The sequence below is a fragment of the Patiria miniata genome, unplaced genomic scaffold (genome assembly GCF_015706575.1).
Source record: "Patiria miniata isolate m_02_andy unplaced genomic scaffold, ASM1570657v1 HiC_scaffold_5, whole genome shotgun sequence".
Lineage (NCBI taxonomy): Eukaryota > Metazoa > Echinodermata > Asteroidea > Valvatida > Asterinidae > Patiria > Patiria miniata.
Window position 1 is genome coordinate 35,522,430 of NW_024037072.1, and position 12,866 is coordinate 35,535,295.

Genomic DNA, 12,866 nt, shown 5'->3' on the forward strand with positions numbered 1-12,866 from the left:
CCCATGGTTGCACAACTGCATTTGTGATACAAAAAAGGGTTTACTAAAATAATAACTAAGTCTTACGAGCAAAGACAGAGTAATATTTTGTTTGTTTCTTTCCAATTTCTGAGGAACAGATGCCTCCAGATCACTGCCATGACATTTGGCCTGTCTGGAAACCCTGATGATTAATTGATCATTTTAACAGAGACTTCGTTTGCAGTTTTGAGCGGTTCAGGCAGTGACATCAAATGCTTATCATGTTGGAGTGTTCACTGCCAATATGTGGCCAAACTTGCAAAGGTGTGTAACTAACCATCCTAAAGTGTAGTTGATTGATTACTTATGCATTAATTTGTATACTTCTTACTATTTGTGTACACGCTTGCAACTTTTCTTTGGATCATCTGGTTTCCTCTTCTTTTTTTTAATACTTCCCATTGTGCCATTAAAAATAGAATTACACTGTACAGAGTCTTGGTAAAATCAGATTTTTTTCCCGGTGACTTCCAAATTGCATGCCTGTGATACGTGACTGGAATTTAATTATATTGTGGCGGCCTCGTGTCGACGATGACTAGGATATTGCTCTCTGCCAACCCGACGAGCGGCTGTGGGGAAGGCCAGGGGAACAGGTCCGTTTGGGGGCAGTCTACCGCCAGGCGCGCAGGGAACACACTCACTCGCGCTCTCACGCAAACCTCACGAACACACTCGAGGGAGGGTTAACGTCCAATGAATAGATCAGACACTCGGGTATTTAGGGCTTCACTGCTTTATTATAACCACTTGAAGACCCAATAAGATGCGTCCTACTTAGGTGCGTCCTACTTAGGTGTGTCCTGCTTAGGTGTGTCCTGACCAGGTGTAAGAATTTGCCCCTTCCCAAAAAGCGTCAAGAACTGGAATGCTTCCCGTACCAATCAGATTTCCTAATCCCTGCACTCACCGGAACTAAACCAGTGCTCTTCCTGAGTGAGAGACTGACCACAGCTGAACTGCACACGCTCTAGCAACTCCAAGTCTCTGAGCAGGAGCTGTGCTACGCTTCGCGCCACAATTCAGCTAAAGCACACGATGTGAACAGCGCAATGGGAGAGAGCGCCGTGTGGAGGAGCGGAACGGAAGAAGGCGAGTGCGCGCGCGACACGCGTTTATTTACTCGCACCAGGTACCAACCAGCCACGCAACTCGCGCGCTGTACAACGGACAGAAGTCCGGGTACCAACCAACTAAACTATGGTTTCGCTCGTACCCCCCAACCTCGTGCCCCGTGGGTACGATCTTGCAGCGCCATGTTGTTTCCCATCATGCCTTGCGCGATCGTAAGTGTAAGGAACGAGCACGCGCCCCTGGAGTCGAGGCTGATGAATTCACGCTCTGATTGGTTAGATTTTGCGTGACCAGTGACCGGATTGCATTATGCGGCGCTCAAAATTGTGTACACATGGGCCGCAATGAAACGGAAATCACATCCGGTATGGAATGTGCGCATTTATATAGGAAGATTTCGGATAGCATTTGCGCACATTGTCTAGCTGCGGTCTTGAACAGCTGCAGCCAGATGCTTTATACATAGGTCATAGGCCATTTCCTTCACAAGATTCTGTGAAGCTCATCAGAGTATCCCAGCGTCCTGTTTGCAGGGCAGGGGTACTAGCGAAAACTATGGTGAGCCTAGCGCGCCAATGTTAACTGTTCCGCTACACAGCCGCGCCCCAGGTTTGGTCAGTCCCTTGACCTTTAAAACCGATAACAAAAAGGAACAGTTATAAAAACTATAACCCCTAACAAGGTGCTCTGCCACCTTTGGCTCACTTGAATAAAACTTAACTTAGTAACAGTCAAACATGTCTTATCTGGAATCCTTGTACAAAATAATTCGCTGACCTACTTAGGTCCTTATACAAAATAATGGTTTAACCTAATTCGGCCTTATACAAAATAATGGTTTGACCTCCCTAGGTCCTTATACAAAACTCTCCTTTAGTTAACAAGAAAACAAAACTTTATCAAAACTTCTGTTGAAACTTTAAATAAAACAGTTCAAAATGCCTCTTCTATTACAAACTTGAACAGTGTTTAACAAAATGTTACCAAAATAGATCATCAACAGTTCAACAAAGTCTCTTTAGGTAGTTGTCATCCTTATAGCTTCTAAGGATCCTGTGCAACTCCAGCCAGGAAATCCACGTCGTAGGTGCGCTGTAGTTTGTCCTTGGTCACTTTGTTGCCTCCATGGTACACCTGTCGTGTAGTAGTCTCCATCACGCGGTTGACTCTACCCATCATGGCATCGATGAGATCCTCATCCGAATAAGGTACGCCGACTGAATCACCATCGGTCTTCATCAACCTGCATAAGCGACCTTCTCCCTGTGATGTTGGTCCTGATGAGGTTTGTTGCTGTGTCGACTTCTTTGCCTTTAGGTGTCTCAAGTAAACGACATCATACTCGCGTGTCGTTGAGCCTTGGAGTGTCTTGTCTCCATCTCTGTACAGGTAGGTTTCCTTAACTTCCTTGATCCGGACTGCCAGTCCCGGTAACAGCCTGTCTAGGTGCAGTGGTGATGACATGATTGGGATGTTCTCTCTCCCCTTAGCTGTGGTTTCTTGACCATCGCGTCGTTTGGCCTCATCCCTCGTCATTTCTATCATCGCTCGTGGCTTCCCTCCCGGCGGCATGACTGGCTCCTAATGGCTGTGGGGTCCTCTAAATCCATCATCAGGGGAGGGGTAGGCGACAGTGTGATCTCTGGGAGCTCTCCACTCCCGCTGTCACCTAAGATTGCTGCTATTTCCAGCTCCACAGCAACATCTGGTTCTTCAACGACTCCTGGCCCCTTCGATTGTCCCTTTGCTTATATATGGTGGTACGTTTAAAGCCGACGGCGCCTGAAGAGCAGAGCTCGGCCTTGGCTCATCGCGAACACTGGTACTGCTTCGTGCCTCCTCCTCCTTCTCACAATGGCAGATCCAGAACACAACTTCTTTGGGGGGGGGGGCCCAAAAAAATTTGTGCCTCCAAAAAAGTGGGTCAAAAACTTACGGCGTGGGGTGCGGGGCCCGCTTAAGGGCCCCGACAATTTTTTGGATTCTCGATGCTCTGTTGTGCGATCTGAGGCAATTTCTGACCACTTTAGCCAATGTTTTTGAGGAAAAGATGGTGGTGTACTCATTGCCTGTCTTTATTGCGACGTCACATAAAAAAACCCAATTGGTTTCGGGTTTTTTTTGGGGGGGAGCCATGGCCCCCTTTGCCCCCCCCCGGATCCACCCTTGCCTCCTCAGGTGCACGTGAAACTGTCGATGGCGCCTTCTTTTCTTTAGGACGTACGTTTCCTAGTCACCTCTTCATCTTTCTTGTCCCGGCTACGCTTCTTTGTAGCGGCAGTAGGTCCACTCTCGCTCCGTCCAGCAGAACGCGACTTGACCTCCAGTTAGGAACCTGGTTCATCCCGTTTACCTTTAGGTGACTTTTTGTCCTCTTGGCGATGCCTTCCTGCCTCGCTCCTGGTATGCGCCTCACGCTCCCTGTCCTCATAGGACTCAGCCTTGATCCCATTCAACTCAGCCAGGCAAGACGGATGACAATCTTTATAATGCATCAGAAGATTATCCTGCCGATGCTTTTTGTGTGTACCCTGCCGGCACCAATAAAACACTCGTGGCCCATGCTCCACTGTCAGATGCCGGTCCAGACTCCTCCGATGTAGGAACACACTGTGGCATTTTGAACAGTCTATTGTCTTCGCCTCGTGTAGGTCCAGTGGAGTCCTCTTCGCTGGTGAGTCTCGACCCATGTTTTCCTCCTGACAATGACGAAAAGAAATTAATCTCGTTAGTTTCTCATGGCTAGTTAAAGAACTGGCTCGGGCATTCCGTTGCACGTCCACACACGCATTCTGTTCAACGCTTGGGTTACCCTTATGGCCTGGCCTGTATAGGTTCTTGCCCCCGGCTGCTCCTGCGTACTCATCGCTGCACTTCACCCGTTCTCCATTTACTGTGAGCTCAAGTGGGATAAAGTTGAGTGACCCATATATTGGGTACAAATAATCAATACCCAGAATGCCATCCATAGAGTGTGAATTTCCGAAGGTCACGTACACTGGATGTGTGGTTCTTCCCACCTGTATCTCCACCCAGGCTCTACCTAAAGTCACTATCCGCGAACAATCAGCATTTTTAATGCACGAACCCTCATTAGAAAGATGTGGCCTATTCTCAGGCGAGATCTTGTGGTAGATAGTAGATGACAGAAACGTATCTGTTGCCCCGGTGTCCACCAGAAGCTTTGCCTGCTGTCCCCTCACCACTGCTGGTACAAACATGCCCCTTTTCACTCTTTCTGCTGTTGCAATCGAATTGGTAATTACATGACCCTTGTCTACTGGTTTGTCTCGTGGACGACGGTCTTGTGGCCCTCTTCTTCTCCCAGCTTTCCCTCGGGCCTTAGGGTCAGCTGCAATCCGTGTCCTGACCCGTGTCTCTTTGCTGGCGGCCATTTGCAGTCACGAGCGAAATGCCCTTTCCTATCACACCTGAAGCACACAATGTCCTCTCTAGGTCGTCTCCTATAAGAGGTACTCGGAACGCCTTCTGTCATGTTTGATTTGTCGTTCCCTGCACCTGTAGGTCTCCCTTGCACTAGGTTAGCCACCCACGCTTTCGTCTCTTCTTGAGCTTTTTGTACGGCCTCTGCCATCTGTTTCTGGCTATTTCCTACGAAATTCTCCAGCTTTTCTACCGAAGAGTCAATTTGTCCCTCGAGTACTCGTGCGTGCTTTGGGTTGCGACTGGGCCTCTGTTATTCCACCTTGAGGAAACTCTCTGTCGCCATTGCTGCCCTATAGCCTCATCGAGTGTCTTTGGCTGTGTCCTGAAGTTCCTTCACGAATGGCTTGGTCCTGTTATGGCCGTGTGGCAGCGCGGTATGGCATGGCCGCCACGTAGGAGATCGACACCACGAACAGATAGACAGTTGAAGACAGGTTTGCAGAACATAACCAACTATCTTTAATTAAAACAACTCAAGCAACTTAACAACTTGTTCGAATACAGCTTCGTGGGCCCGAGCAGCCCGACGGCACGTTGAGGGACACAGACACCGCGTGCCCGGAGCCCAGCCCTTTTATAACACACAGAGTAATAAGAGTTAAATAACAAAGTATTTTAAGAACTCCATTATGCGAAGCTCGTAGCAAATTAACAAAAGGACAAAAATTTGGGCCGGTTCAGATAGCTTCATAACAGTCCTCTATCGCATCCGAAAAGTGGCCTCTTGCCAGGCGATCCTTCCCTTCGTCTGCTATATCAGGATATGCCAACGTGGCCAACCGCCTGATTGACTGACCTAGCTCCCTCAGTGTCTCTTTAGGCCCTTGTCGTCTGCAACGCAGCTCCATCAAGTAGTTTTCCGACAATTGGCCCGGTCCGAATCTCCTCTCCAGCCTGTCTTTTAATTCTTTATACGTCATCGTTTGACTACCATCCGGACTGTTTGATAGCACCTTCACCGCTATCCCCTGCAAGCTCGCAGCCAAGAAGACTTTAGCTTGTTCGTCCGTCCACTCATTCGCGAGTTTGCACACCTCAAAATGCTGCAAAAAGTTCCCCCTATACAGTCTTGCCGTTGTACCGATCTGGTACGATATTAGGTCGCTTCAACTCTGCAGGTGAACGGTCCTCTCTCTTCACTTCAACCACCGGCTCTCGCCTATCTAGGCTAGACCTGTCCTCGCCTGAAACTTGCTTCTCTAGCTCTGATGCTCTTCCGGCTGCACCTGCTGAGAAATTTCTCTGCATTGACCACCCTTTTTCTGGGTCAGCATTACTCTTGAGTTTGTCTAGCTGTTCATGGAGTCGACCAAATTTTGCCCAGAGCTTCTCAGTCTCAACTTCTAGGCGTTGTTGCTCCTCCGCGTAGCGTACTGGGAAGTTTCAGCCGCATCCTCGGTCGCTCGCAGTTCCTCAATTAGTACCGGTCTAGGTTGGTTTGCTTGTTTCTTGTCCATGACGCCTATCTATGTGACTCGTTCCTAGGTAGGTGATTGTTAACTCGTAGTTCGTGATGGGTTCTGTGTTGTGTAATCCTAGCACCTATCCCACTTCTGACACCATTTGTGGCGGTCTCGTGTCGACGATGCCTTGGATATCGCTCTCTGCCGACCTGACGAGCGGCTGTGGGGAAGGCCAGGGGGAACAGGTCCATTTGGGGCAGTCTACCGCCAGGCGCGCAGGGAACACACTCACTCGCGCTCTCACGCAAACCTCACGAACACACTCGGGGAGGGTTAACGTCCAATGAATAGATCAGACACTTGAGTACTTAGGGCTTCACTGCCTTATTATAACCACTTGAAGACCCAATAAGGTGCGTCCTACTTAGGTGTGTCCTACTTAAGTGTGTCCTACTGGTGTGTCCTGACCAGGTGTAAGAATTGGTCCCTTTCCAAAAAGCGTCAAGAACTGGAATGCTTCCCGTACCAATCAGATTTCCTCATCCCTGCACTCACCGGAACTAAACCAGTGCTCTTCCTGAGTGAGAGACTGAACACAGCTGTACTGCACACGCTTTAGCAACTCCAAGTCTCTGAGCGAGTACTGTGCTACGCTTCGCGCCACAATTTACAGCTAAAACACACAATGTGAGCAGCGCAATGGAAGAGTGCAATCCACTGACGAGTAAAATGAAAGAGGGCGAGTTCGCGCGCGACACGCGCTTATATACCCGCGCCGGGTACCAACCAGCCACGCAACTCGCGCGCTGTAAAACGGACAGAAGTCCGGGTACCAACCAATTAAACTACATGTATTGTGAGCTTAGCGCGCCAATATTAACTGTTGCGCTACAATATGTATAAATGGCCTGACGTAAACGAAATATCGTGCCAAAACTTTACCTCTCACTTCCGAAAATCTAAAATACATGCGGAATAGTGCAACTCGGTATACTCAAACATACACATCTGAGGACAAATTTATGAAATAATTTTGTGGCGGTCATAAGGTGAAAACTGAAAGTTAAATAGAAGACCAAATGTCTTTCACATTTTACAAATTTTGAGCACTCAGCATTTACAAAAAAGAAAAGTGACGTACAGACCATGGTGCATTGAGTTGGTTATTTATGAACTTCAAGAGCCGGCCAAAAGGTCAGACGGCAAGATTGCTAGTAGACAGTGTAATTATTATTATTATTATTATTACTTTACAACACGGACCTGGCAGGCAGCACGGTAATGCAGATGACTTATTTCGCCGGTCATGTGGTGAAGTCATCAGTGCGAAAGAATGATCACAATGACCATGAAATGCTTGATCATCACACCAAAGCCCACAGCCATCAATGACTCAGAGCGAAATGATGTCTTGCTTAATTGCAAAGAGAATGAAGAATTGATGGGTCACAAACAGAAGTATATCGACAAAGAAAAAAATCATGTTACGACAATGACAATGAAGAGCATGTTTACACAGCCAAACCCGTGTGCAGAGATGAAGTTGAACAAAATGAAGACTAGATGTAAGCACTGACCACAACGCAAATACCGATTTTTTTTTAAAATTACCCCCCCCCCCCACCCCCAACCCCCAAGCCCGCCAACCCTATCTATGAGGTTTGTCAGCTACTTGGAATCAACAAGACTCGAACCACAGTACTTCATCCTCAATCCGATGGTACGGTTGAACGTTTGAAGCAATAATAAAGGTTTCCCCAGCTATTTTAAAACACTTTCATCCAAATTCACCAACTCTAACATTCAAATTCGTCCGCGAAACAATTCACACGCTTTTAACAAAATCAACTTAGTCATTTTCCATTCCATTTCGAAGTTTGGTCACCCTCTTTATATAACTGGGTCGAGAATTTTCGTCAGTACAGATCAAATTCTTCTAATAGTCAGGTATATGGGAGGAATCGTGACCAACTGGTCCAAGGCACCAAACTTGGCAGATACATTCCTATAGCCTTAGAGAAGATACATGTATTTAGAAGGGGTGACACCCGAAATACTTTTGGGAAGGGTGCCTAATTTGCATAAATCTTAATACCTGCCGTGTAATATATTTATTCCCATATTTTGGTATATTTAATTTTTTTTATTTTTTGAAAAGTATATTTTTGGGATTCCACTTACACATCCTTACCTCAAAAATATCAATCAAAAGTATACCCTAATATGGGAACACATACATTACACGGCAGGTATTTATGATTTATGCAAATTAGGCACCCTTCCCAAAAGAATTTCAGGTGTCACTCCTTCGAAATATCTTCTCTAGGGCTATAAGAATCTATCTGCCAAGTTTGGTGCTTTGGACCAGTCGGTCACGATCTTGTCAATAATTAGCGCTAAGCCACCTGACTATAAGCTGTTGCCATATGGCATCATTCAGAGATCGAATTCGTCTGATACAAAACAATATATTGATTTATTCGGTTGAGTACCGGGACGAATTAGAATAAATCTGCTTTATCATTGATATGTAAATGAGACGCGGTAGAGTGGTTAAGGGCGCGTAATTTGAATAGGGAGTGGCACAGGAATGTGTGCGTGGTTGGATTGAAGGTAGATCACTTCACGCTTGCGAGCAGCAACGACAACACACAATTTTTGTGGCGCTGTACTTCCATTGCGTTATATCAGCAAATGGGAGAGATGGCAGTTTTGCTCTCCTAAAGTCAATTCGACATCTCATTTTAAGAAGCTACATTACATTCAAGGCTACTGACAACAGAGCTCGCCCCTGCATCGGTATCAATCAAGACAAGACAGTTGTCAATAGCAGATGGACCGAAGATCGGAAAGCAGAAAGCAGAAAGCCAGTTTACGAAGCTAAGTTAAATTACAGTCTTTTTAATTTGCAAAAATGTAGTTGCAGATGTTGAAATTCACAGATGATTTTTTTGAGAACGGAGAGATTTCTGGTTCCGAACGAAGAGTGTTCTGGAGATTTACTTTCCCATCGTGAATTGTGGGGACTTTTACACTAGTTCTTTGTTATAAGATGTAACCAGTCTCAGAAAATGGTCAATTTCAGAAAACCCACACTCTACTTGTTGAGACGAAATATAGGCCCTAGATTGAATCGATGTTCTGCCATATACAATTTGTTGGAAACCCATAATAAAGCCGTTTATCATTAATCCTTTGTAAGTTTCAATTCAGTGACAACAAGTGAATGTCGTCCGAAAAGGGAGTAGATAGCCCTGGCATCAATCAGTCAAATTTGGTGATACGCCCATATTTCTTTGTTCCTTGACAACGTATTGATTCACGTTGAAGTTTGATCTGAAAATCTTAAATATCACCTTTTGAGCGTTTGACCAATCAGGTTTTCCTGGGTTTCACAGAAATTTTGTTTTTCCAATTTGTTCCAATTCCTACCATCATATGTGTCTTTAAATTGTACCAAAATAGTACGATCGCTGGAAAAAGGGGCAATTGCAAGAACAAGGAGAGTTGTCTTAGAAGACAGTTTGGGACACTCCAGTTTCCTTCAGAAAGCCATAGAATAGAGAGCACAGTGCTCAAACCAAAAGTGGTTGGTTCTAAAATGCTCAAAACGGGGTTGAAGTGGTGAAGAAGTTGGTTCAGAAGGTGAGAAATGCAGAATTATGCATACATGTCATGTACAGATGACTTGCTTAACGATGGTTTAGAGATTTGCCAGCTTATTCCATTTTATAACAATTGCTTTCAGAAAGTCAGAGAGCACATGCTTAACTTAAGCGGAGAATGTATTTGGATTAGCAAAGTGGTTTTGTCTAGTGCGAAGACAGAGAAGTGTAGAAATACAAGATGTCTTTTAGACGATGATTGAGTTTGCCAGTTCCTTCAAAACCAGAGAGAAGATTTAGTTCTAGTAGGCTTGACTTGAGATTCGTATAAAGTCCAAAGGTATTTAGAATCCCGTTTCACTGATGTATTTACATCTGTTTCTCATCAAAGTTCACTAGTCTTGTTCGGAGAAAAATTTCCTCCAGTTTCAAAACTGTTCCACCGACGCTGGACGCACTGGCAGTACAAAAGGGATTCAATAGAATATTTGGGCATCGGTCAGATAGCGAGAAGACTCGAAGCTCGACTCGGAGAGAATCGAAGGCAGTGAAATTGGCCTTAAGTTAACCCTTCTATGGAAACATGCATGGTCAGCCTAGTTTATTATTTGGCCTAATCTTGGCCAAGATAACCCCATTGGTTTAATATGAAAGCCACGAGTATCACCATACTAAAGTTTAGTGGTTTACGTGGCAAAAAAGTTAGGGTCAGAGTCGTTTCTGACAGAAGTATATAACGAGATGCGTTCAGAACGCAAACAAGACAGTCTCAGCAGACTTACACCAAAATATGGTGACATCCTCAGCGGATGTTTGGTATTGTAAACGTTACAATTGATATCCCCAGCGGATGATGATTCAGATTTGGCAAATAAGCTGTTCTTTTGTATTCAGAGTATAGTTGTAGCAATAAGCAGTGGGAAATGCGCTTTTAATTAAATGCACTTAATAAAGAAAGTGTTTAGTAAGTTGATGCATGATTTTAATCTCGTTAAAGTAACAATCTTTGTTATTTTCCTTTTTGGAAGCTCATCTTCAACAGCGATAATTGGAGGCAGCGGAGTCCTCAATCAGCCAAAAGTCAAGAGCTGGATATAGTCTCGCCAGTCAACTGCTTTCCATGCTACTCGAGTCACAAGCCCCATCAACAGTCTCGCAGTACAGATCATCCTTCACGAGATGGCGACAATGGGCAGAGTTGCACGGAATATCATCCCTACCCGCAGATCCTTACATGGTAGCCTTATACCTGATCCATATTGGAACTCTGCAACATCACCATGCACCTACAGTCACAAACTCTTTAGCTGTCATGTCATGGGTTCATCTCATGGCTAGTTGGGGACCATGATACAACCAAAGACCCTCTGGTGTCATACACCGCGCTATAGGTCTGACAAGAACACTGGTTAAGCCAAAGAAAGATCCAATTACACCAGATATTCTTTCTGAGATAGTGCCAAAATAGGGTAAAGACCGTTCAGTACACATCTTATTTCATATAAGAATCCTGGTCAAGGCCCTTATTTCATATACCGGGTCTTATCGGCTCAGTGAGTTAGCCGCACTTTAATTGAAGTATTTACGTGTTATCTCATGCACTCGGCCATGTGAATTCAGTTATTATTGCGAGGTAATTATTATCAACATGTACAGTTGCAATGTTGGAATTGTATGTCAAGTGAGTCAAAGTTTTCCCTTCAGATAAAGACCTTCTTTTGTGTTCATAAACTTAAACAAATGTTAAAGAAGAGTATAAAGTGATTTCATAGAGGTATAAACCGATGAAGTACTCGAGAGTTTGAGAGGGAAGGTTAGAGTTTTCACAGAGCAGCCCCATGCTGCTGTTTGAGTCTTAGCGGCTATCAAAGCAGATATCCAACAGGCTGTTCAAGCGTCATGGACGCCATATCAGAGACAGAGAAGGATACTTTAATATATCCAAGAGAGTGATTGCAATATGATGTTAAATATCTAAATCCTTTTGGGGATTCAGCATTACAGACCCGTTCTTTATAGTTCATACCGGTTGCTGCTGCAAGCACAAATACCAAAATCAGGATGATTTGATTGTTTATTGTGTAGAATGGTGTTGAAATGATAAATATTGATTTATTCGGTTGAGTACCGGGACGAATTAGAATAAATCTGCTTTATCATTGATATGTAAATGAGACACGGTAGAGTGGTTAAGGGCGCGTAATTTGAATAGGGAGTGGCACAGGAATGTGTGCGTGGTTGGATTGAAGGTAGATCACTTCACGCTTGCGAGCAGCAACGACAACACACAATTTTTAACACAGTTGTTAAGTCTGGTTGTAATTTCATAGTTGTTCAATGTCTCAAACAGTATTTATAAGAGACGAACATTGCTACCCTTGCCTGAAGGAGTTGTCTTGCATAGTTCAGGTGTACGTTTCCATTTTTCCAAATATGGTTTTGGTTTTTCGTATCTGGCAGTCAACACAGCAATGTTAGATGGGGTACAATTCCAGAAACAGCCATAATGTAATAGATGAGTGGTATCTTGCGATTATTCAATTAAGTTTAGCTAAAGGCTCTGAAGCCTAAAGGAAAGTTCTGTGAAACTTAAAGGTTCAAATGAAATCCACAAGTGGCAATCAAGGTATGGTCGGAGTAGTTTCTGACGGAGGTATAAAACGAGATTTACAGGTTGGCAGTAAGATTCATAAAGATCAGATCTACTAGATGAGATGCTAGAATTGTTCTAGCGATCTAATGCGTTCAGAACGCAAACAAGTCTGAATAGACATGCACCATAGTATGCGTGATTTATCCTCAGCGGAAGATATCTGGTATTGTACAAAACCAAAAGAGATAATTCTGAAAAGCTTGCCTTAATATAATATCAAATGTGGAACGATTATTCAGAAATAACCATGACAATTGTAAAGAGGAGGGAAGTCTCAAGGTTAATTCTAGTATTGATTACGCAAATATGATAAATGAAAGGCTCTTACGCCTAAATGATAGACCCTAGTTCTGTAAATATTGTCTCCATCAAGACGTCTTTAAGGTTCAAATTATTGAATGACCGTTATTAAAACACTGTCGTACCTGGTAGTCATCACAGCGATGAGATTAAATATAATATCAAATGGGGTACGAATAATTAGAATTAATCATAACAATTGCAAAAAGAGTGTTGTCTCAGGTATAATTCTGTATAATTAATTGATCACTTAAATGTGTCTATAATGAAAGGCTCTTACGCCTAGATAATAGATGATAGTTCTGTAAATACTATCAAGTCTTTAAAGGTTCGAATTATTGAAAGATGTAATTAAAACATTGG

General features: G+C 44.2%; 1 long non-coding RNA gene across 1 annotated transcript; it reads left to right on the forward strand.

Moving 5' to 3' along the window:
• Nucleotides 1-8,416: 8,416 nt before the first annotated feature.
• LOC119741104 lies at nucleotides 8,417-11,637 on the forward strand. The gene is made up of 2 exons (XR_005272717.1): nucleotides 8,417-9,590; nucleotides 10,579-11,637. It is a non-coding gene; the product is annotated as an uncharacterized LOC119741104 (long non-coding RNA).
• Nucleotides 11,638-12,866: the final 1,229 nt, after the last annotated feature.